The sequence below is a fragment of the Paramormyrops kingsleyae genome, chromosome 17, assembly GCF_048594095.1.
Source record: "Paramormyrops kingsleyae isolate MSU_618 chromosome 17, PKINGS_0.4, whole genome shotgun sequence".
Taxonomy (NCBI): Eukaryota; Metazoa; Chordata; class Actinopteri; order Osteoglossiformes; family Mormyridae; genus Paramormyrops; species Paramormyrops kingsleyae.
Genome location: NC_132813.1, coordinates 18,972,071 through 18,993,385, shown reverse-complemented (window position 1 = coordinate 18,993,385; position 21,315 = coordinate 18,972,071). Strand labels below are relative to the sequence as shown.

Genomic DNA, 21,315 nt, shown 5'->3' with positions numbered 1-21,315 from the left:
CCTTCTTGGCATTGACTAACACCTAAAGTCTCAAATCAGCATGGTGCTCTTCTTCCCAGCTCTTCTGCACAGATGCTTGTCTTGGCCGTGAGTCATTACAGTAAGTGTTGACAGATCTGACCTCTAAGTGGCGCCACTGAGTGGTGATGCAGAAGGCTGAAGGAGTTTTATATAATGCTGACCTTATTAATCCTCATTTCTGAATGCCACATGTCACTGTGTTAAGATGATCTACATCATCTTCCTCTGACAGTGATTCGGTATCAGTAGGAGATGGCTTGCATAAATCAAGACGATGAGTTACACAGAATCCATCAAAAGACAGCACATTAAACAATAAAGGCATAAGAGGGTCCTGTCGTGTCTTTTGCTATGAACCTTATTTGTGTTGGGTTGCTCAGTGCGTAACACTGTAGCCTCATGCCTCCAGGGCTGGGCGTGTACAGTAAATCCTGCCCCTGGCTCTAAGTGCGCAGTTTGCATGTTTTCCTGTGTTTGTATGGAATGGCCCCCCTGTACCTACAAACACACAGAACAGTCTCTTCTAAATTGCCTGTGAGAGTCTGCCATGGGTTGGATTGACATCCTTGGTTTCAGGATCACAGTGACCCTGCTTTATAAAAGCAATTATGAAAAATAGGTGAAAGTATCAGTATTTTTATCCACAATTTTTTTTTAAAAAGCAGCTGGTATCCATGGAGATATTTAATGCGTTAAAGTTTTAGCACTGGTGAACATAAATACACAAGAATCATACAGTAGACTATTGATACTATTCTGATATTACATATTCACTATATTAATAGGGGCTGATTTTGTCGCTGCCCTGCCACCAGAGGGCGTACAGCTGAAGGTGCATCACCATCTTCACCATCATACTCTGACGTTTCCTAGCGGATCAGCAGTTTGAGTGTCACTTACTGCTTAGAATGCAGCCATCGTAGGAGGCGCTGGAGATGCATGCAGTGGCTGTTTTATGAAGGGTATGGTGATTTGGTGATTTACTTTTATTAACGCAATTAGCCACATGGTTCGTTTTAACAGGTTTTCAGAAAATCAACCTCTACTCATAATAGAATATTTATCACCGCCACTAAAAACAGATTTGGACTGGAGCCCACCACAGCAAACGGTCATCTGCTTGTGAAACTGAAAACGCTAGTAGAACGACAACATGGCTAATGGAAAAAGAGTCGCAAAGTCCCTTATAGCCGTATAAAAAAGTTTGTTTCAAACCTCCCGTGGTAGGACCTGAAGGCGTTTCCCAAAACTGCGGACTAAAGCTGTTTTCGCCTTTTCTGTGAATGGCAGTTCGGTTTTCGTTCTCGGTAGGTTGATGCTTCTCTTCTCCCCAGTTACTCCACAGTTTATGAACTTTTCCTCTGCCAGATTGCTGCCGGCTCCTCCTCCGCCGCCCCCTGCGAGTCCATGCATTTTTCGCGGTTAGTTCCGCGGATCTTTTGTGTTTTCATATTTATACAGATGGACTTGCGGATACCCCGACACCCTCTGGTTAATGCAGCATCAGTACGCCACCCTAAACTCTTATGCATCTAGATCAGACCGTTTCGGGATATGATCTTATACTGGGAGGCGATCCTGCGATAAGCTCAGTTACAAAATTGCCCTCCTCTGATAATCCCGCGATGGGTTGGCTCCCCATCCTGGGTTGTTCCCTTCCTTGCGTCCCCGTAGCCTCCGGGATAGGCTCCGGACCCCCCGCGACCCTGAATAGGACAAGCGGTTTCAGAGGGATGGATGACGATGATAATCCCAAAATGTGTACAATGCGTAATATACAGTATGGCAGTTTATACGAGTTAAACTTTTACACGCATTTATATACCAACAATTAGTAGAAAATATATAACATACTTGATGCTACGCTGAGAGGTTTAAGCAGCCGGCATGTATGGCGTAAGGGCTGTTTTCCTGCAGTGCCTGTCGATGCCCATGTGACGCCCTAGACGAGCCCAATTTCACATCGTTCTGGACGGTGCACCGCGCTGTAGGGGCAACTGCGTGTATCCTGTGAGATTTTCAGCTGCATCGTAATACTGTAAATTTCTGAAAGCTCCGCGTTGTCCTCAGCATTTCCGCGCAGAGAAAACGTCCGTTGATTTTTTTTCTACTGGAGCACAGGCAATTAACGCCTAATTAACAGGTTTTACCGTAAATAATTTTGCTCTAAATTGCAAATGTGCATGTAACAGAAATATTCATTTTCAATGAAGATCTGTGTTCTGAAAAAAATATATGATTGTTCATATAAATTACTGGTGTCACCTCAAAAAATAATGAGCTATTTGTATTTTTTCTGTTTTCATTAAGATAGACTGTTATATAGGCATTTATGTGTATTAAGTGTATTGTTGATTTTAAATGGTCTGTATTGTGTCTGTGTGAGGTTGCAGCCTGTGATGTTCTGATGCCATTCAGGTTGTACTTTTGTCTTGTTCTTACTGGAATAGACTCCGGGCCCATTGCAATTCTGTACTGGATAAAGGTTGGGTATATGGCTTTACTTTTAACCTTATAAACTGCAGATTTAGTAAATGTGCATTGTTTCTTTAAACAGCTTTGCTTTAAGTGTGAATAGGTTGCTTCAAAGTCATCAATAACTCCCTGTGGAAATTCTTGCATTGATATCAGTGCCTGCGATGAACACAGTCATCAATCTTACATCTCTCACTCTCGCTTAGTCATGGGCACTTTTTTTTTTTTTGTTTAAAGTTTTATATATCTTTTCCCACGCCATTGAAAAGTTGCATGTCTAGTAATTTCGGAACAATAACTTTTTCAATAACAAAGTCCTGCAATCTTATTTAGTTGAGTAATGGGGAACCTGAATAAAGTGTGTTCTTTTTAATCAGCTATTATTTAGTTGGCTGGTGGTCAATGGCAAATAAAACCTAAAAGATAAATGTCGGAAACGAACCCTGGATGTATTTGGTTTTGCTGTTAAATCGTGATGGATTTCCAGTTTAATTTCTTTTTCCATTGCTTTCTGTTGTGGGCTGTCTGGGGGGGGGGATGCCACATTCTGACTACTACCAGCTTGCAGTTAAACAGCATTTGTATCCTTCCCTGAGATTGTGCAGTGATCCCTCCATTCATCTCTAACCATGTGACCTGCACTGTGCAAAGCCAGTGGTCATTTTCACAGGGTGTTGATGTGCGGAGACTGTCAGAGAGTCATGTGTCCTGCTTCAGATGTCTGGCTGTGTGTGGGGGCCTTCATAATAGCCAAGCTGTATACCTTGATAAAAACTAGTGAAAATGAGCGTTTTCTAGATAAATGTGGAAAATGGCCAATCAAATGTGTTCCCTTAGTTTTACTCACCTGTTTCAGAAGCACCAATGCATGAACTCTGATTTATATGCAAATAAAGGTCCTGATATGGGTTTGCTTTTCGATTGGATTTCAGCTCAGGAAATGTATCCTTCAGGTGGGTGACAGCTGGGGAGGGGGGGTGATGTGGGTGAGAGGTGCAGACATACAGAGCATTTTATTCATAAGAGGAGCAAAGGGGGGGGGGGAAAATTCTGTCATTATCAACAACACAAGGCTGTCACCTGATTGTTAAAGAAAGAGTCTTGTCATCTTTTTTGGTCATCTTGATGGCAAGAACGTACCCAGGAATATTATGGGGTGTTCTACTAGAAGGCACCTTTGGAAATGTTGAGTTTACAACGGGGTCATTAAGGTGATGGGTCATTAAGGGGAAAGCATGTCTCTCTGGGCATGAAGGGGACAGTGACTTCAACATCTCAACGTGACAGATTTTCCAGAAAGGAGCCCTGATCCTGGTTATTGTAGTATGCAGTTTCTAAGAACACTGTTAAGTCCTTTAAAATCTTTTCATACGTCAGTTCTCCATATTTGAAAGGTTTATGACTGTTTCTGCTGGACATAGACAAGGTTACGCTGTTGGCAGGCCTAAATATGGGTGATAGAACATTATTATCTTTCTAAACCAATCACGCACTTATCAGTTGGGACTGTTGACTGAAAATTGTATTCTGACAAATTGTTGAAATAGATAGTAATAGTTTTGAAAAGTAATTAGCGCACGGGGGAAAAAATTAATGGGTTTAAAACCAAATTTCCCTCAAATGTGATGTATATGCATAATAATAAATGCTGAATAAAGTCTGCAAACATTCTGGGGTCTGTGACCAGTAAAAAGGCACAGAGACCGCAGTGATTATAAAAACTTTCCAACAAAATGAAACCAATTAGGGAATGATAAAATTTTAATGATGACGAATTACCGTAATGAAAGTGGAAGCAGTCTACCCCCCCACCCCACCCCCCCCCCCCCTCACGGCTGTGAGCGGGTGCAGACGGAGCAGATCGTGGAGTCAGTGAAGCAGAACATCATGTTTACATTGAGAACTGGCCCACTGCACCATTCTCACAGAATCTTTTGTATTCTTTTTTTTAATCTTATGCCGTGGCCTGAAGTGGCGCCAAATGATCAGCTGAAGGGTTAGATGGCAGTCTATTGAAAGTTAAAGAGCTGCTCTGCTTGAAGAAGTAAGCGAATCAGGGGGCACGGGGCATGTGGAACGGCCACATGTACACTGCAGAGAGGGGATAACTTCGCTTTAAGCAGGTTCGGGTCATTTTCCAAGAGAGATGGTGTGGATGCTGGGCTGGTAGACACATCCAGAACCATCTGTCTGTGATCAGACTGGCCGTATTAATAAACACAGAGTCCCCACATGCAGGGCCGCGTGTCTCATGTTCAATGTAGCGGAGTATTGGAAGCAGTGGGCTTTACACATTTAGGAAACGATAAACCCATTTATATCTTTTAACTCTGGAGTGATGTGACCTTGTTATGTTGAGAGGCGGCTGGTTGGATGGAAGTTTGAGAGATGTTCGTCCAATAGCCGATGATATTGGTTTTTCTGGGTGCCTTATGTCTCATACCAAAAGCTCTTTGATATCCAGCCTGTTTTTTTTGTCCCTTTTAACAAGTGCTGTTTGTTAAACAAAGACCATCCTGCTCAGAAAGCTTAGCCATGTAGCAGTGATGCCTTGTTATTGGGACATTGGAACCAGAAAGAAAGTTCTGGAAAATGTCTTGCCTGGTGCGGCTCTCAAACTACGTAGTGATGCTTCTGGTCAGCATACTAATAATAATAATAATTGATACTTTATTGATCCTCCAAGGGAAATTGTCTTTACGCCTCCCTCAACTTGCTCTTTTTTGTAGAGTAAGTTGTCCGCGAAGGGCAGCTCTTGATGGTGCAGGCCTACAGAATCTTGGCAGCCAGTTTGAACATCTCAAGCATCCGGAGCTAGTGGAGGCGTTGATATGCCTTTTTAACAAGGGCGTTCGTGTGCGTTGTCCATGACAGTCCTCTGTAATGTGGACACCAGGTATTTGAAAGTGGACACCTTCTCCACAGGCTCCCTGTTGATGGTGAGTGGGTTGTAGTTCCTCACCTGTGCCGTTCCCAAGTACACAATCAGCTCATCCGTCATGCTGAGGTTCAGGAGGAAATTGCTTTCGTGACACCAGCTTCCTGTTGTCCACCTCCTTCTGGTAGGTAGTCTCATCATTATCGAAGATCCCGACCCTCGAGGACTGTGCTGTCAGCAAATTCGACAGTGGTGTTGCGGCCGAATGTTGCCACACAATCGTGCATGTACAAGGAGTAGTGTAGGGAGTTGTGGAGATGGAGTTTTCTCCTCCGTCATTCCATCCATAATCCTGTTAACAAGTGTCCAATTTTTGAGGGGACAGCGTCGCATGTATTCTGCACGCCACATTCACGTTTTTATTTTATAGTACTCCAGACATCTTTACAGAATTTTCCTTAACAGCAACACCTCAGTCACCCTCCATTAAATTGAAAAAAGCCTCAGGATCAGCCTACGCACCTGTAGTGCGTTCAGGAAGTCTGTAAATTGCCGGCTTGTATCAATTTCAGGGGTAGCAGGATCATGTTGCTGTGGACCAGCCCTTTCCTCCAAGGTTTACTGCCAGACCTCAAAAGCCACCAGTCAGGCCTGATTACTCGGAGTCGGAAAGCCAGAGCTGCGGCCTCGTTATCCTCTAACGACCTTCTGAGTTTGCTTTATTTGAATTTGAAGTTCTTTCTCTCAAAGCCCCACCCCCCCCCACCCCCCCGAATGCACAAACTCGCAAGAATATATCACTGTCTCAAGGCAAGAAGATCGATACCAATTCACCACTGGTTTTGTTAAAGTCTCGCAGGGGAAGAGGAATTAAATCAATTTTTGTTTTGCGTGAGGCGAGTTCTCCCATGTTTCCCTGGAAGGCTCACTAATGCTTATGTTTGTGTATAAGAATCCCTCTCGTATTAATCACTGGCTGGGTTCATTTGCATGTCTACACATGTGATTTGTTTAGGGAGCTGTGCGTGGTGTCAGTGCATATTCTGTGTCTACAATCTGTCCCATCCGCACCCTTCCCTGCATTAAAGTGGCTCGTACTGAATCCGCAAAGCAGGGCGCAAATTTAAGGGCTTTTTATTCATGGAAGCTTAGGGGAGAGCTGTCTGAAAGAAATGCGCAGCCAGGCAATAATTTAGTCAAAATATAAAAAACAGCCTGTTTGTGAATTGCCAGAGTATGAATTGGAGGCTATGGTTATTTAGCTAAATGATGATGTCTAATGATTATTTAATATGGAATACTTTAATTTTGAATAACATGCTTTATCGAGTTTGTTGCTGGTTTTGAGAGTGACTGTAGTTCACTGTTTATCACCCGATCTTAACCTGAGCTGATGTCCCTGCGTCACGGTGTCAAGCCGACTGTCTCCCCTTTGTGGGGTCTCACGCAGCTGTATGCGGCCGCCCGGTCGTGCGTTATCTCCGACTTCCCTTGTGTCACATACCACTCCCCCCCCCCGCATGCGAAAATGGGCAGAGATTTATAAAGATGGTCGGCACTGCTCCTTTCTGGTGGTGCAGGTGGTACCTGTGACTCTGTATTCCCAGGAAATCGCTGCTCATCTGCTGGATCTCGCTCCGGTGTGGTCCGTCAGCTGAGTGGATATAGTGGCAGGGGCTCAGTTGTCTCGGAAAGAGAGACTTGTCTTAAAGAAGTGCTGGATGATTCATCTCCCTCGGCTGCAGTACTGTGGGGAGAACACACATGCACACACTCTCACACACATGCACACACTCTCACACACATGCACACACTCTCACACACATGCACACACTCTCACACACACGCACACACTCTCACACACATGCACACACTCTCACACACACGCACACACACATTTGTATTCATATATTAATGGGGACTGTCCATTCATTTCTATGGGCATAACACTAATCCCAACCTCGACAACCTTCACCACTACCCAACCCTAACCTTAACCATAACTAGCCAAATACAAGACTTTTGGCATTTTTAATTTTTTGATTGCAATCACAGATTTTTATAAAATTGAGTTTCCTTTGTGGGGACAGTGAAAATGTCCCCACAAGGTAAAAAGTTACACAATTTGGGAAAATCAGGTCCCCATAATGTAATAATTAAAAAATGCTTAGATTTGTTTTGTTTTCTGGTCTACAACCCATTCAAATTTTTGAAATATTTTTCCTTGGAGAACGGGCTGCTGGCCACCAGGTGGCAGAGCGGTTAACGGGATGGTTGTCCTCTCCCATCAGCCTCTGCTCTTTCGACTGCCTGGCAACAGGCTCCAAAACCCGCCCATTTTAGGTGAGAACAGCTTGGGTCTGAAGACGCCCCCTTGCTCCCTGGTGTCACGGCTTTCGAAGAGACCTCCTAAAAAGACCTAATAGGTTCCAGGCGCTCGCTTGAAGCCTCAACACTGTGCTAACAGCTACAGACAGCCCATAGATTGTTGTGGGCAGTGATGTTGAGCATGAACCTTCAGCTTGGGTTTGACTGCACATCACTAGGAGAGCAGGTCTGCTTTTACAAGCCACGGGGGCTGCCTGAGCAGTCAGTCACATGGCGAATAGCATTCTCACAAGAGCCTCCTCCCCTAACATAATCAACGTCCGTGGTGTCAGCTATTCACAGACAGTGATTAAAGGCAGTGATTACTCTGCCTCTTGCTCACAGACAATGGTACAGAGAAACTTCTCCCAAAGTTATACGAAGCTATTAAAACTGCAAATACTAGAATAACGACCAAGCAAGGTATCTGTAAATAATGGCCTGGCACACTTGTAGGAGTGATTACTGGCTGATATCGGTGTGCCGTAGAGGGATGCGTTGAAGTAATCCATTTAAATTATGTTTACTGTTTAAAGTGGATTTTGTAAATGAAGCAGACTTGTGGAATGAGACAGGAAGGAGGTCTATCAGTGCAAGGAACAGGTGGTATGCCCCAGGTCAATGGGACCCAGGGAAGGTCACCATGCCAACTCACCCTGCAAGAAGCCTCAGATGTGCTCCTGCAGGAAATGGGCTTTAAATGTTTTTCGGCCACAGGACAGGAACATTAAGATGTGTGATTGCATTCCTGCTGTTGGACGTGTTCTGAATTATAATATCGTCACATGTGGGCTCACAGATTAAGAGTCCTGTTTTGCTGCACGCTTGTCTATGACGCTGGATTCCTGCTGTAGGACTTTGGCTCTCAAGTGTGACATTAACTTAGTCTTACTTTTTGTTTATTTTTGTTTTTTTTTTAAAAAAAGGCAAACTACTCGTTAATAAAGACTCTTCTCTTGAAGGAGCTGTTTAACGGCGATGTATGAATTTATATTTTGTCACGCCTAGTTTAACATGGCTAATTTAAAAGTCTGCTACAGCAGTGAGTATATGAATGTTTCCTGGAGGAAGAACTGAGATACCCAGCTATATGCAGAGAAACACGATATGAGGCCATTCCTTCACTTGTGGTTGATTTGTTATCAGGCTTTATGGTGTCATACTCCAGGTGAAGCAACATAAATCAGGCACGTCCCTCCCCTCTTCCCTAAAGGACACCTGTAGAGTTTGACAGGCTCCAGGCAGCTGGGAAAATCATGTCTGTAACAGAACATCTGGCAGGCTGATGTCACTGTGAGCCCCCGGAGCATCACGGACTTTGAATTAACACCCTGTACTTATTGGGCTCCATGGGCACCGGAGGATTATTCCAGCCTGTGTGAGACGTATGAGTTTAGGGTGTAATTGTCGGCTCTGTGTGGATAAGCTAGTGGACGCTTCTGAAAATCTAAGAGCCTGGAGCCCAAAATATTAAGAACGGAGATGGAACCAGTGCTAATTGAGACGTGGTGAGTCCTGAGAGGTGGCGCCGGTTCTGCTGGGGTGACTGTCAGGCGGCTCAGCGGTGATGGACCTATGCTTGTGACCAGAATGCTGTTCTGCTGTTGGACGGTTGGGTGGGAAACTCGACCCTGGTTGAATCTGCAAAACACAAACAGGAATATAAACGACGCGGCGAGCTGGTCCCTCCTCAGCAGATGCCGTTTTTCCTGGTTTATCCTCCCCTTTCCTCTTGTTTACTGTTTGTTGAGGCCTTCAGGTTTTAGGGATTCTTCACCAGAAGGATGAGTACCATAGTAATAATACCATGCTGTCATGCAGTAAAATGTGGCACACTTTCTTTATGGGTGATAAATATGGAGCAGCCAGGCCCAGAAGATGAGGCTGGGGGAATTTGGAGGCCAAGTCAACACTTTAGACGACCTTCTTCCATTGCTCCCATTGCTCCATGGTCCAGTTCTCACGCTGATGTGCCCATTGTAGGTGTTTTCAGTGGTGGACAGGGGTCGGTATTGGCACTCTGACCGGTCTGCGACAGTGATGCGCTGGGTGACACCTTTCTATTACCTATTCTATCGAGTTTTTCAGCATTTTTTGTGCTACAGTAGCTGTGCTCTGGCGTAGGACCAGACAGGCTTGCCTGTGGTGAGCCTTGGGAGCCCATGACTCTGTCACCAGTGCACCGGCTGGCTTTCCTCAGACCGCTTTTGGTAAGTACTGACTGCATACTGGAAATACCCCACAAGATGCTCTGACCCAGTCATCTAGCCATCAAATTTAGCCCTTGTCAAAGTCAATCAGATCATTATACTTGCCCATTTTTCCAACTTCCAACACAACAACCTAAAGAACTGACTGTTCACTTGCCTAATTTATAATGACACCTTTGACCATTGTAACGAGATAATCAATGTTATTCACTTCAGCAGTCAGTGGTTTTAATTTTATGGCTGATCAGTGTAAGCAGAACTCCCTAAACAGGGCAATGTCGCCCCCTGGAGTTACAGCAAGGGATTAATCTCTCTGCTCAGTGGCTGAGCCCAGAACATGGTTTTGATCCCAAGTTGGCGGTAGAGCTGACCATGGCATGCAACATCAGGGAAGCAAAGGCTTATGGGTATCCACCGCCTCTTTCTCCATGGGGAGATGGCCGGGGTCTCTCCCTCATTATCCTTTCCGTGGTTTCATTATTATCTGGCTTATTGCTTGGAAGAAAAGTCGTGATTCTTGGGGACATAAAATTACTTGTCGAGGAGCCGGCAGTGTTCTGCTGGAACTGAATCTGCTGGCGCCGTGTTAGATTTGGCCATCGACCTCACAGGCCTGTGATCCAGTTCAAGCAAACAATCTCTCTTTGTCACCTCCTGTTAGTCCATCCATCCATCTTGCGGCTGCTTGTCCAGTATAGGGTTATCTGGGGCCTAGGGCACCAGGCAAGGTTCACCCTGAATGGGATGCTGGTCCACTGCAGGGCGAGAACACAGTAAGCAATTTGGAGACAAGAATCAACATTACAGTGTGACTTTGGACTGGGGAAAGTAGCGTAAGAAAAGCCACACAAACAGATGGGGAGGATGGAGACCTCACACACATGAGAGCCAAGACCCTCCCCATGGATACACGAGCACATTGGCTGGATCTGTTTAATTATCATAATCACGTACTACATAGTAAGGTTCTTGTCTGTGTGTTGGAGAGCACTGCATTCCGGGAAACCCAATCAAAAAAAGGCTAACTGGCAAATCTGTTACATGGCTTCAGTGAACAGATGCTTATGGTTCGCTTTTGCATTTTCATGCTGGTGAGTGTCAGAAGACGCTCGTTGGATTTTGCTTTTGAATCGGCTGTGATAAGGAAGCTTCTATCTGAAGGGGCTTCCCACAAGCCAGTCCTCAGAATCCAGGAAATATTTGTGCAATGCTGCAACATTGACCTTAAAAACAAGCGGGTGAGCTTTATAATGCTGCATGGCCGTCGTGGCTTTTCCACGTGAAACAAGGCACTTTTGCCTGACGTTACAGGTGAGGGCTTCCGGCTAATTCCACGAGCCGCACCTCACCTCATGAAGCTCAGGTATGACATGCTCATCTCTTCAAGTCCCTGCCTGGTGTTACGACCTTGACCAGACCCAAAAGATGACCTCAACACATCTTAAAATGTCTCATAATTTATTTGACCCATAGACAACAGAAAAGGGATGTGGCCAAAACAACAAACAGAACTCCAAATGCTAACTGAAACAAAATAAGCCACTAACTAACCTATTTCCAAAACAAACATGGAAAGAAAAGAACACAACACAAACCTACTACTACCTCCCTAACTAACCAAAACACATGCATAAAAATCCCCCCCTGAAAACAAAGCCCCCCTTTTCCTACAGGGTCTATCCCTGGAAGATATAGCTGTGTGTTAAGTGTGACAAAGTTCTCCTACCTGAGAGCTTAATACAATAAAGACAAACCAAGCAGAAGTACCAGCAACAACAGTATGCCTGAAGGGACTGGGGCCAAACACCACAAACAGCATCACACAGGTCAAACACAGAGCCCCCCCCTCTCTAAAGAGCTTCACTTCCTCTTCCTTATATCTTCTAGCACCCCCCCTACAGGCCAATTGGACAATAGCACCATCCACAGGCCATGGGAGAGAGAGAGAGATGGCATGCAAGGTGCATACACAGAAGCCGTCACACTTGGTCAACAGCTTTTTCTGTTTTGCTGTAAAACTCCTTAAGAGATTAGTGTTTCGTACTGAATTCTAAGAAACACTGCATAAGGCTGCAGCATTTATGGCTTGACTTTAGTGCAGCCGTGTATGTGATTTGGTCATTTCTCTTAATACATGTTTTTATTTCTCTGTAAGATTTCAACATTGCAGCCTGGAGTCATGCATGAAGTCTAAGCTTCACTGGAGTACAGCAGCAGGAAGTCGGGTTTAATGACAGCCCTCTGTCACACACCCCCCCCCCCCCCCCCCCGCCCCAGTGCACCCTGGTTTGATATATGTTCTCTGGTTTGCCTGAGCACACTGGTGCTGTGAGATCTCTTATACTGGCCCAGAGAGCACTTACACAGTGTGATCTGGGAGTAATATATGAGTTCTTCATACAATCAATCAATATATTTTTAACAATGTTCTCAAGACTTGAGGAAAACCTGGCTGAAACTACATAATGTAATGATATAATCCAGTGGTTAGAGGGCACCAATCCTCCCTCCTCTCTGCCGTGCCCCCGCCCTCCCCCTTCTCTGCCGTTCACCCCGCCCTCAGACGCCATTCGTCCCTCAGAGCTAAGCGAGCCCCCGCCTCAGTAAACTGAGCCCCTGCTGAGGAGGTCGAGCTCATTAGAGTACATAATCAAAGATGCAGTGTGATCAAAGTAGCAGGGGCGGGGGGGGTTTGGACGGTGGCCCTGGAAACCCGGAGACCTGCCTCTGATCAAGCGGCCTTGCAGACATCACAATAAACATGGAACTGAGTGAACGACGTCTCTGAATGCTTTCGATTTTAGGAAAAAGCCACAGATTGGAAAGGCTTTCCAATTTGGCCTGGAAACCTTCCGTTAGCTTTTACAGGCAAGCTGTTGGGGTGGGGAGAGAGATATTGCAGGTACCCCTTTGTTTGGTGATTATGGATGCGATGGGGTATGTGTATGAGCTCCTGACAGGAGCGGGCACATCGTTATTCAGCCTGTAATTTCTGACCCTGGATGTGTTTCATGTTTATGTCAGTGAATCTCTACCCTCTGGTTTTTATATGCGCTGCCTGAAATATTTATAGATGAAGCAACATGCATACACATGGTTAATTCTGCCACATTTGCCACAAGTCATGGAATTTTTGGAAAATAACCCCATGGTAAAAAAAACATTCCTTAATGATACAGGTGTAAAGAACTAAGCAAAAATGTTTCTTTCCAAAAACTGGTCTATGCAAAGGATTCGATTAAATTTCTCTTACAAGGTCTGTGTCACGGTGAAGTTTCTGCCCCCTAATGACAAAGGAAAGAATATTCCGGTGATTGACGGCAGCAAGCGAGCATGCTGGGAGTGGGCCAGGCTTTTCAAAAAAAAAGGGGGCTGTATTTTGTACTGATTTAAAGGTTTCAAGATACCAGTAGTAAAGGACTAAATCAGTTTTCTGAGTACATCTTAGGAGCTGTTTGCCTCAGATATACAACAGAAGGGCATCAAGAAATGTTGGACATACTTTTACTGCAGTACAGAATATTATTATTATTATTATTATTATTATTATTATTATTATTATTGAGTCCATCATGTTGATACCCATCCTCTTCCTCTTTTAACTTCAAATTTTATAACGGACGTGATCTTTTATAAATAAACCAGGGGGCCCTTCCACAAAGCTGGATTTCCCAGTTAACTGGATAACTTAAGCCAAACCTGAGAACTGTCCAATAGGAGGAGAGGTAAGTGACATTCTCATTGGACAGTCCTTACATTTGGCTTAAGTTATCTGGCTAATGCAGAAATCCTGGAATACCCACTATGTCTTCCCATAGTAAGCCCAAAATAAGATGGCTTCAATCTGCCTATTTTTGCTTTGAATAAAGGTTCAGGGTTAATTTGATCAAGAATCTGGCTTTTTTTCTTCTTCTTGTCCTTGGTGTGTTGTCAGCGCCAGAATTCAAAGGCAGACTGTCCTACTTCTTCATAGCCCAGCTTTCACATCAATGAAAAGTCACAATTATTATTTTAGTTCATTAAGCTGTCAGCAGGTTATTCTTCTAGATCTTCCATCAAAGCTCTGTCAAGGTGCTAGTCTGCAACATTTTTCTTGACTCCTGGATCATTTGTTCTTGACCTTCACTAAAGTAAAGTTAGCTGTCCATCTCATGGTTGTTTTCTTCCCATTTACCTGCAGTCCCAACTCTGTTTCCCAACCCAGTCCTGGAGGATCTCAAGACGGTCCACATTTTTGTTCCCGCTGAGTTCTGTACCGGAGCAAAAAAAAGTGATAGGGAGCTGGGCTGGAGCAAAAATGTGGACTGTCTTGAGATCCTCCAGGATCAGATTCTCTAGGAGGCGAAGATGCAGGATGTCAGTCAGCTATCAGCGACCCCAGGTCTCAGCTGGAGATTGTGTCCGTAAATCTAAGCCTAACCCTAAACCTAGCCCTAAACATAACCCTTCTCCTGTTAGCGTACCGATAATGCCTATATGCAGTACAGAGTAATCAGTGACTGGTGGAGGCCGGGGTGACAGTGTCTGCTGGGAGCTTGCCGGCAGTACCAGTCACCATGAATCTGGTTCTGAGGTGTGAACAGGAATTGGCAGCTTTGTCATTCGCTTGAATGTGATACAGTTAAGTTTCCATCTTTAGTGTGGTTTGAGAAAGGGGTCCAGCACCAGTAAAAATGTTTATATTTTGCAATAGGGGTCCCGATGCTGCGTCCTGCGTTATGCCCTTCCCAGCCCCCACTCTTTCTGGGAAAGACTCTAAACCCCCATGACCAAGAAAAGGACAAGTGATATAGAAAATGAATGAATAAATGAATGAACTTTATGATGGGTTATTCATTTCTAATCTGCCATAGAGGCAGAAGAACCAGCAAATAAAAATATGGTCCACAGGTAGCTCCATATGCAGAGTGGTTCTGTTCACCATTGCGGGATTTCCCTTGTTAATTTGTAGTTATTTAATTATGCTCATTTAGTTCATTCGTTTATAGCTTTCATATTTCTTATTTTTATATTTCTTTCTGTCCTTGCTACTCGCTCATCATGTTCTTTGCCTCTCATACAACTTACTCTCACCAAGGCCGTCTGACCTCCCGGCTCCAGGAGTCTGTATGAAGACCATAGATAAAGGGGCTGCTTCCCTCAGTGGGGGCAGAGACAGACACAGACAGACACTGAACCGGCCGTGTGAAATATCTTTCCGTAACATCTTCATTCTGTCTTACTAAACTGCTTAAGGATAAGGAACCTGACTCATCATTCATGCAAAAGAACCTGAGGTTTCACTGAAGAAATCTATCACCATCTTATCCAGCAGAAAGGGAAAAAAAATCAAGGGAGGGAAGAGGCTGAATTTTCATTCTGGAAAAACCACAAGCAGCACCAAGGGAAGGTCAATTGTCCGTCTTTGAAGCTAAGACTTCTGGTAATTTGGGGAAGCGCTTGGCACTCATTTGTCAGAATGTATCGTTGCTGAGTTAGCTTGCCATGCTCTGAAAGGGGATACGAGTCTCTGAGTTTAGCAGAGAGCTGCACGGACTGTGGGTCGTTATTATAGGTCACTACAAGGAAAAGGGGTATCAGTAATTGCTCATTATCCGAAAACTGCCTTCAACACCCAGCATACGGCGGCGTCCTGCCGTCTCGCGTCTGATTCGTCAGACCTGGGTAGATTCTGCTGAGTGCAGAGAGTTGCGCTCTTAGACGGGTAATTTGATGGGGTGATGGTTTTCACCTCTTTCTTCCTTGGGCTGTGTGTATCGTTGAGAAATCATTGTTTTTTAGTTCATTATATTCATACTTTGCTCTCAGATTGCCTGCTGCTTGGTAATTTCTCTATTAAATGGGCTAATGCTTTTTGTCTTGGGGGAGAATGCTGGATTGAACTGCAACTGTCAGCACTGGTTTGTGGGACCTTGAAGGGACAGTAGAGGGTATGACAGGATTGTCGGATTGATATAAGAGATCCTCTATAAAAAAACACCACGAGGCACAAATATATAAAATTAAAGGATAAATATTTAGCAGTCTGCATTTTTCTCATTTTATTAGTCTTCAAAGGTAAACATGTGAAAGCATGCTTGGATATCAGCTCTAAAATTCACACCAATGTTCAAAACTCCAGTGGGGAGGGAGAGGGTGTAATTAAAAGAGTCACATGAGAGAGAGATTAACTGCACAGCGGAGGGAGGGGTCCAGCTTTTCCCAGAGGCCTCTGGGTAGAGGCGATAGCACGGTTGCCTTTAACTGGAATGATTCAGACTTTAGGCACTGTGATTGCTGGTCTCTTTTACAGGGACACTCCACATAAATCATCGGGGGGGGGGTCCCTGTCATCGGTCATCTTCAGACCCTGTCGTCTGTAAGCGGGTACAAAGATCGCGGACCACACACCCAGGTGGCAGGTTGCTGGTGCTGCTGTTGGCATAATGCCCCTGGACCCCAATTAAAAGGGGGGGGGGGACGGGGGACGACTTACGATGGGACTTTAGTTTGGAACAAGATATGAGGAATCTGCAACAGGGTGTTGGATCAGCTGTGTTTACTGAAGGGGGGCAAACCTCATTTTAACACTCATCTGGACTAAAGAACAGGTAGCCTGAAAGAGTGTACACTGACTTCACCCCCCCTCCAGGACATTCACAGCACCCGTCCCCCCCCCCAGGGCGCCCAAGGTCACGTCACTCTCTCTATCTGTTAGAATATGAACAGAAGATTATCCATCAAACTTTATACATCGAGCCTCCAAAGTCAGAACTGCTTTGCGCCGTTAGACGTGCAAAATTTAAATGCCAAGATCCAATGGGCGCCATCTTTTCAGGGGTGTCATAGTGAAAAATACTGCCTTAGGCGTTATGCTTCGTAACCCCGCCAAGGAATGGGCGCGGTGACAGTGAGTGGATAAGCGATGGCCTACGATGGATGGATGAGATGAATTCTGCCACTGAGTGATGAATATCAAGGGACAGACCCTTCTCCTCTGTCTCCCTCAATAAGGGAGGAGTTCATCACTTACTGATCACGCCTTAACACTCTAAGATGCATTTTAAACGGGGGAAATTCATTTTGCATGGGATGCGTTTTCATTGACCTCTATAGTATATTCTGTCGCGGAAGCAGGCTTGGGGCAGTGAAAGCATCTTTTCTGGGGGCGGGTGTGCATACCCTGTGTTTTTAGACATCTTTGGTCAAAGAGTTCTGTGTTTCCAGGTAACATATGAAAGTGTGAAACAGTCTGATTGCTGTTGTTCTTTGGCTGCACAGGTGACATTGTGCTTAAGTCAGCATTACACTGTTACTTGTTGACACATCTGAGGATCTTAAGGAAGGAGTTGAGTGTAACTGGTCACCAGCCACAGAAAACCGTTTTCTACCGGAAGCTGATGTCTGCAAACTGAGGCATTTGTTTGACAGTGTGGTGATTTGTATGGATTGTCAACCTGCGCCTACAAAGATAAACGTGTCCCTTGACAAATGTTTTGCTTGAGGGAAAAGAACTACAGTATGTAGTCTAAACTTCTAAATATTATGTCTGCTGTAAAAATGAATTAGATCAAAATGTCTATCAGAATTGACCATGATGACGACCCCTGGTGATTTGACATGTTTTGTCTAGAGGATTCAGAACTGAAACAGCATGTAACAGCGTTTGCCTGTTCTATGCACACAAATACACAGGTACAGACTGATACTTTTGCTTACTTGTTTGGCACTCAAACTCTTGGCATGTCTATAGACGAAATATAGTTTATTGTTGGTGGTTTATTTCAGGTGGTCAACTGGAATATGGGTTTTGAGATTGAGGAAGTGGGTATATTTTAAGGTTTCAACTTACCATTCTCTGAGGAGCAGGAGGGCAGGGTCACTAGTTAAAGGACCCGAGCCCAGGCGGCTACTGGGTAATGTAGTTTGGGGGGGCAGTTCAATAGTAATGGGATTTTGTATTAAGGTATTTATTATTAAGTGAGTTTATTATGATTATGATAAAAGTACGTGCATCTGATCCTGTCTTGTGAGGCCTCAGGTTTGCTCAGTGGCCCATGGGCCGGAACCCAACACAGCAGAAGTCTCAGAGCTTCTCCAACGAGGCCTGAAGTCCCATTTCCTGCTCTGCTTTCCTGTCCAGCTGTCACCGGTGAGTCGGGTCAAAGGTGGAAGAGCGATACAGACTCTTGAGACACCGGTGGTGCCGTTTAGGGCCAGGGGCTTTAAAAATGCATTAGGCCTTTCCCTTGTGCATTAGTCCTTTCCCCTATGCCTGCACTTTCTAAACTAGATAATTCTCCCCCTGAACGAGTGAAAAATGACTTTGGAGCAAAGGCTGGGAGTGGCTCTTCCCAGAGGGGGACGTGAGAAATGAGGCCCGGTTCTGTGAGCCGTGAGAAACAGGGCCCCTCTGATGGCCCAGTACTGATGGTGACTGAGCCCGGGCGTGTTTTGGTCTCGGCAGTGAACGCGATGGGGTGCGAGAAGCGGCGTCTAACCTTCTGGGGGCCGTCTGGAGATGAAGTCGCAGTGTTATTAGCGTTTAACGACTCCCTGCTCTCTGCTCTCGTTTATTTTCCAGAGAAGGTGCAAGCTCACCGGCCGTATGCGCAGGGACAGGAGATGTGAGCCGGGTAACCGTACACACTGGCTGCATGACAGTCCGGCAGCCCCATGTTGGGGCCCAGCAACCTGGGCTCTGGCAGCTGGGGAGGAGGCATGGCATATGATATGGGGATAATCACACCCTGTATCGATATAATATGGGACGGTCCTGTATTATCCGGGATGGGTAGCAATTCTCCAACAGCCCCCAGATCCCTTTTCTTCCCACCCCAAGCCTGAACCGTATTGACTCAGCATTGCATCCTAACCTGAGCCTACAGCCTTATCTAAATGCGGCTTTATTTCTGATTCCACCAATTATGAGGGAAATAGACTCAGTGTTTGTATGATCAGCACGGGGTAATTCCACATCACCGCCTGCAGCCAGAGCGAATATTACTTAAGCAAAGACCTCTGCTGTGATTCTCAAGGCTAATGTGTATTAATGAATGCAATACTACCTTTTTACCTCATTTTACTAAAATAATGCAATGTCAGATTCTAAAATTAAATGCTTTAACAACGGCATGCTTTAGGTTAATATGGAGCATTTTTGTTTCTAATGGAAAATAGCTGATTCCTAGCGGCTGGTTTCCAAAATAAATAAATAATGTTGCTAAATTTGAAATGATTTTTAAATTGCCTTTATAATTAGTGATTTGAGAACACAGAGGTGGAATTGAGTTGACCCAAAACCGTGCACTTCGACATCAAAAAATAGAGATGCATCAAAAACGAACCAGTAGAATGGCCAACAGAACAGGGGTTTGTGGATGTACACTGCCCTCTTGTGGAAGTACTGTATAATTGCATGGGGTCGCTTTTCAGTATACATTTGTCTGCTACTGAAATAAGGTACAACTTGAGCAGTGGGCAACTGATTTCGCCGAGATTTTTGTTTGTATTGAGGCCAAAAATGCTTGATTTTACAGTGTTTACTCAGCATTTACGTCATGTGCTTTTTTGGGGGAAATAAATTAGATACTAGGGGTGTAACAATACATCGATTTGTATCGATATATCGATTCAACGGCAAACGATCCGATGCATCGATGTGACCGCATAAATATCGATACGTGCGTTTTTATTTTCTGGCCTGTTCCAGTATTGTTTTCATGATCCACTCCGACGTATACATGGTCTACACCAGGGGTGCCCAATACGTCGATCGCGATCTACTGGTGGATCGCAAAGGTAGTGTGGGTAGATCATATGGCATAAAAAATAGAGGATGGATGACGCGTTCAACCGCGCCAGCTGCTTCAAGCTACCGAGTCGCCTGTTAGCCTCCAATTTATTTCTACTAAACTTAAGAAAGGGTATAAAAATTAATGGGGGAGCTGGACCAAGTAAGAAGCCAAAAACCTACCACTTCCATACAGGGGTGCGTTTCTCGAAACCATCGTTGCTACCTACGTTAGCAACTTGCGTGGTTCAAACTATGTAAGTACGACGCAGGTGTTTCTCGAAACCATAGTTCAAACTACATAGGTAACGATACTGCGGACTTACGTGGTGCGATGTATCGTTGAACGACGTAGGTGTTTCTCGAAACCATAGTTCGAACGAACGTTCGCAAACACTGTCGTTAAGTTGTGTAGTTCGAACTACAGCTCACGAGCTGTAGTTAGAAGCGTAGTTATATGTAAATTCGTCAGCGATGGTGGAAAATACAGTGCAATAAGGGTATAGTCACCGTGTAAGTAAGAAATTTAATAATCTTTAATACCTAATAAGAAATAATTTAGCTCTACGATCACATATAATGTGAAGTTGTCTGAAAATGTAGTTTGAAACGTAATTGTTGTGTGGGTCTCTGGTCATAAGTACGGTAACTGTCTGTAGTGAGCAAATCTCAGACTGCAAAGTATTAATTAGCACAGGGGTGGGTAATGTTAGCAGAATGACACTACAGCGGCCAGATACGAATCCATGCCTTTGTTCTCGGGAAATTACGTCTGTAATGTTTGGTTATTACACACACCTGTGTATTCCAGTCAGCCAGTATAACAATATTCTGTAAGCGACAACGTCGGAATAAAAGTTATTCTGTTTATCACTCCAAGGAGCGTCGCATTATTTTTCCGCGATTGCTAATTTTCATTTTATTGGCGTTATGTGACTGACAGAAATTGATGTCACAAATAAATATACATGTGTGTGTGTGTGTGTGATTATTATATATTTTACACAGTTCGCGAGTGTTTGTACGCGACCGGCTGTGAAAGTGCGTTGTTAGTTGTTGCGCACGACTTGCCGTGAGTCTGACCAATCAGCGCTGGAACCACTGTAGTTCCAACTACATAAGTCCTAACTAACTAACGTGGTTCGAACAACTGTGGTACGACGGTTTCGAGAAACAGTCGTTGGTCGGATGTTGGTTAGTTTGAACTACCATAGTACGATGCATCGTTAATGCTAACTTCCGTCGTTGTTCGAGAAACGCACCCCAGAATGGGAGGAGCATTGTTTTTTTTTACCATGTCATATTCGAAGTGCATTTGCCTCATCTGTCAGTCTACCATGGCTATTCCGAAGAAGGGAAATGTGGAGCGGCATTTTCGGACTGTTCATAAAAACTACGACATTAACTTCCCTCCGAAAAGCGAGCTGAGAAATAGAAAGGTGAAGGAACTAAAATCCCAGTTCAATTCAGAAATACTTTATTCATCCCAAAGGGAAATTATAATAATAATAGTAATAATAAAAAATCATATTAAAGAATACTCAATATTTTTATACATAAATATATGTTTTGCATTTTTATAGTAGGTAGAT

At 44.4% G+C, this 21,315-nt stretch overlaps 1 long non-coding RNA gene across 1 annotated transcript; it reads right to left on the bottom strand.

Moving 5' to 3' along the window:
- Positions 1-4,351: 4,351 nt before the first annotated feature.
- LOC111851357 (uncharacterized) lies at positions 4,352-20,816 on the bottom strand. The gene is made up of 3 exons (XR_002839997.2): positions 20,050-20,816; positions 6,962-9,382; positions 4,352-5,726 (listed from the first exon to the last, which is right to left on the bottom strand). It is a non-coding gene; the product is annotated as an uncharacterized lncRNA (long non-coding RNA).
- Positions 20,817-21,315: the final 499 nt, after the last annotated feature.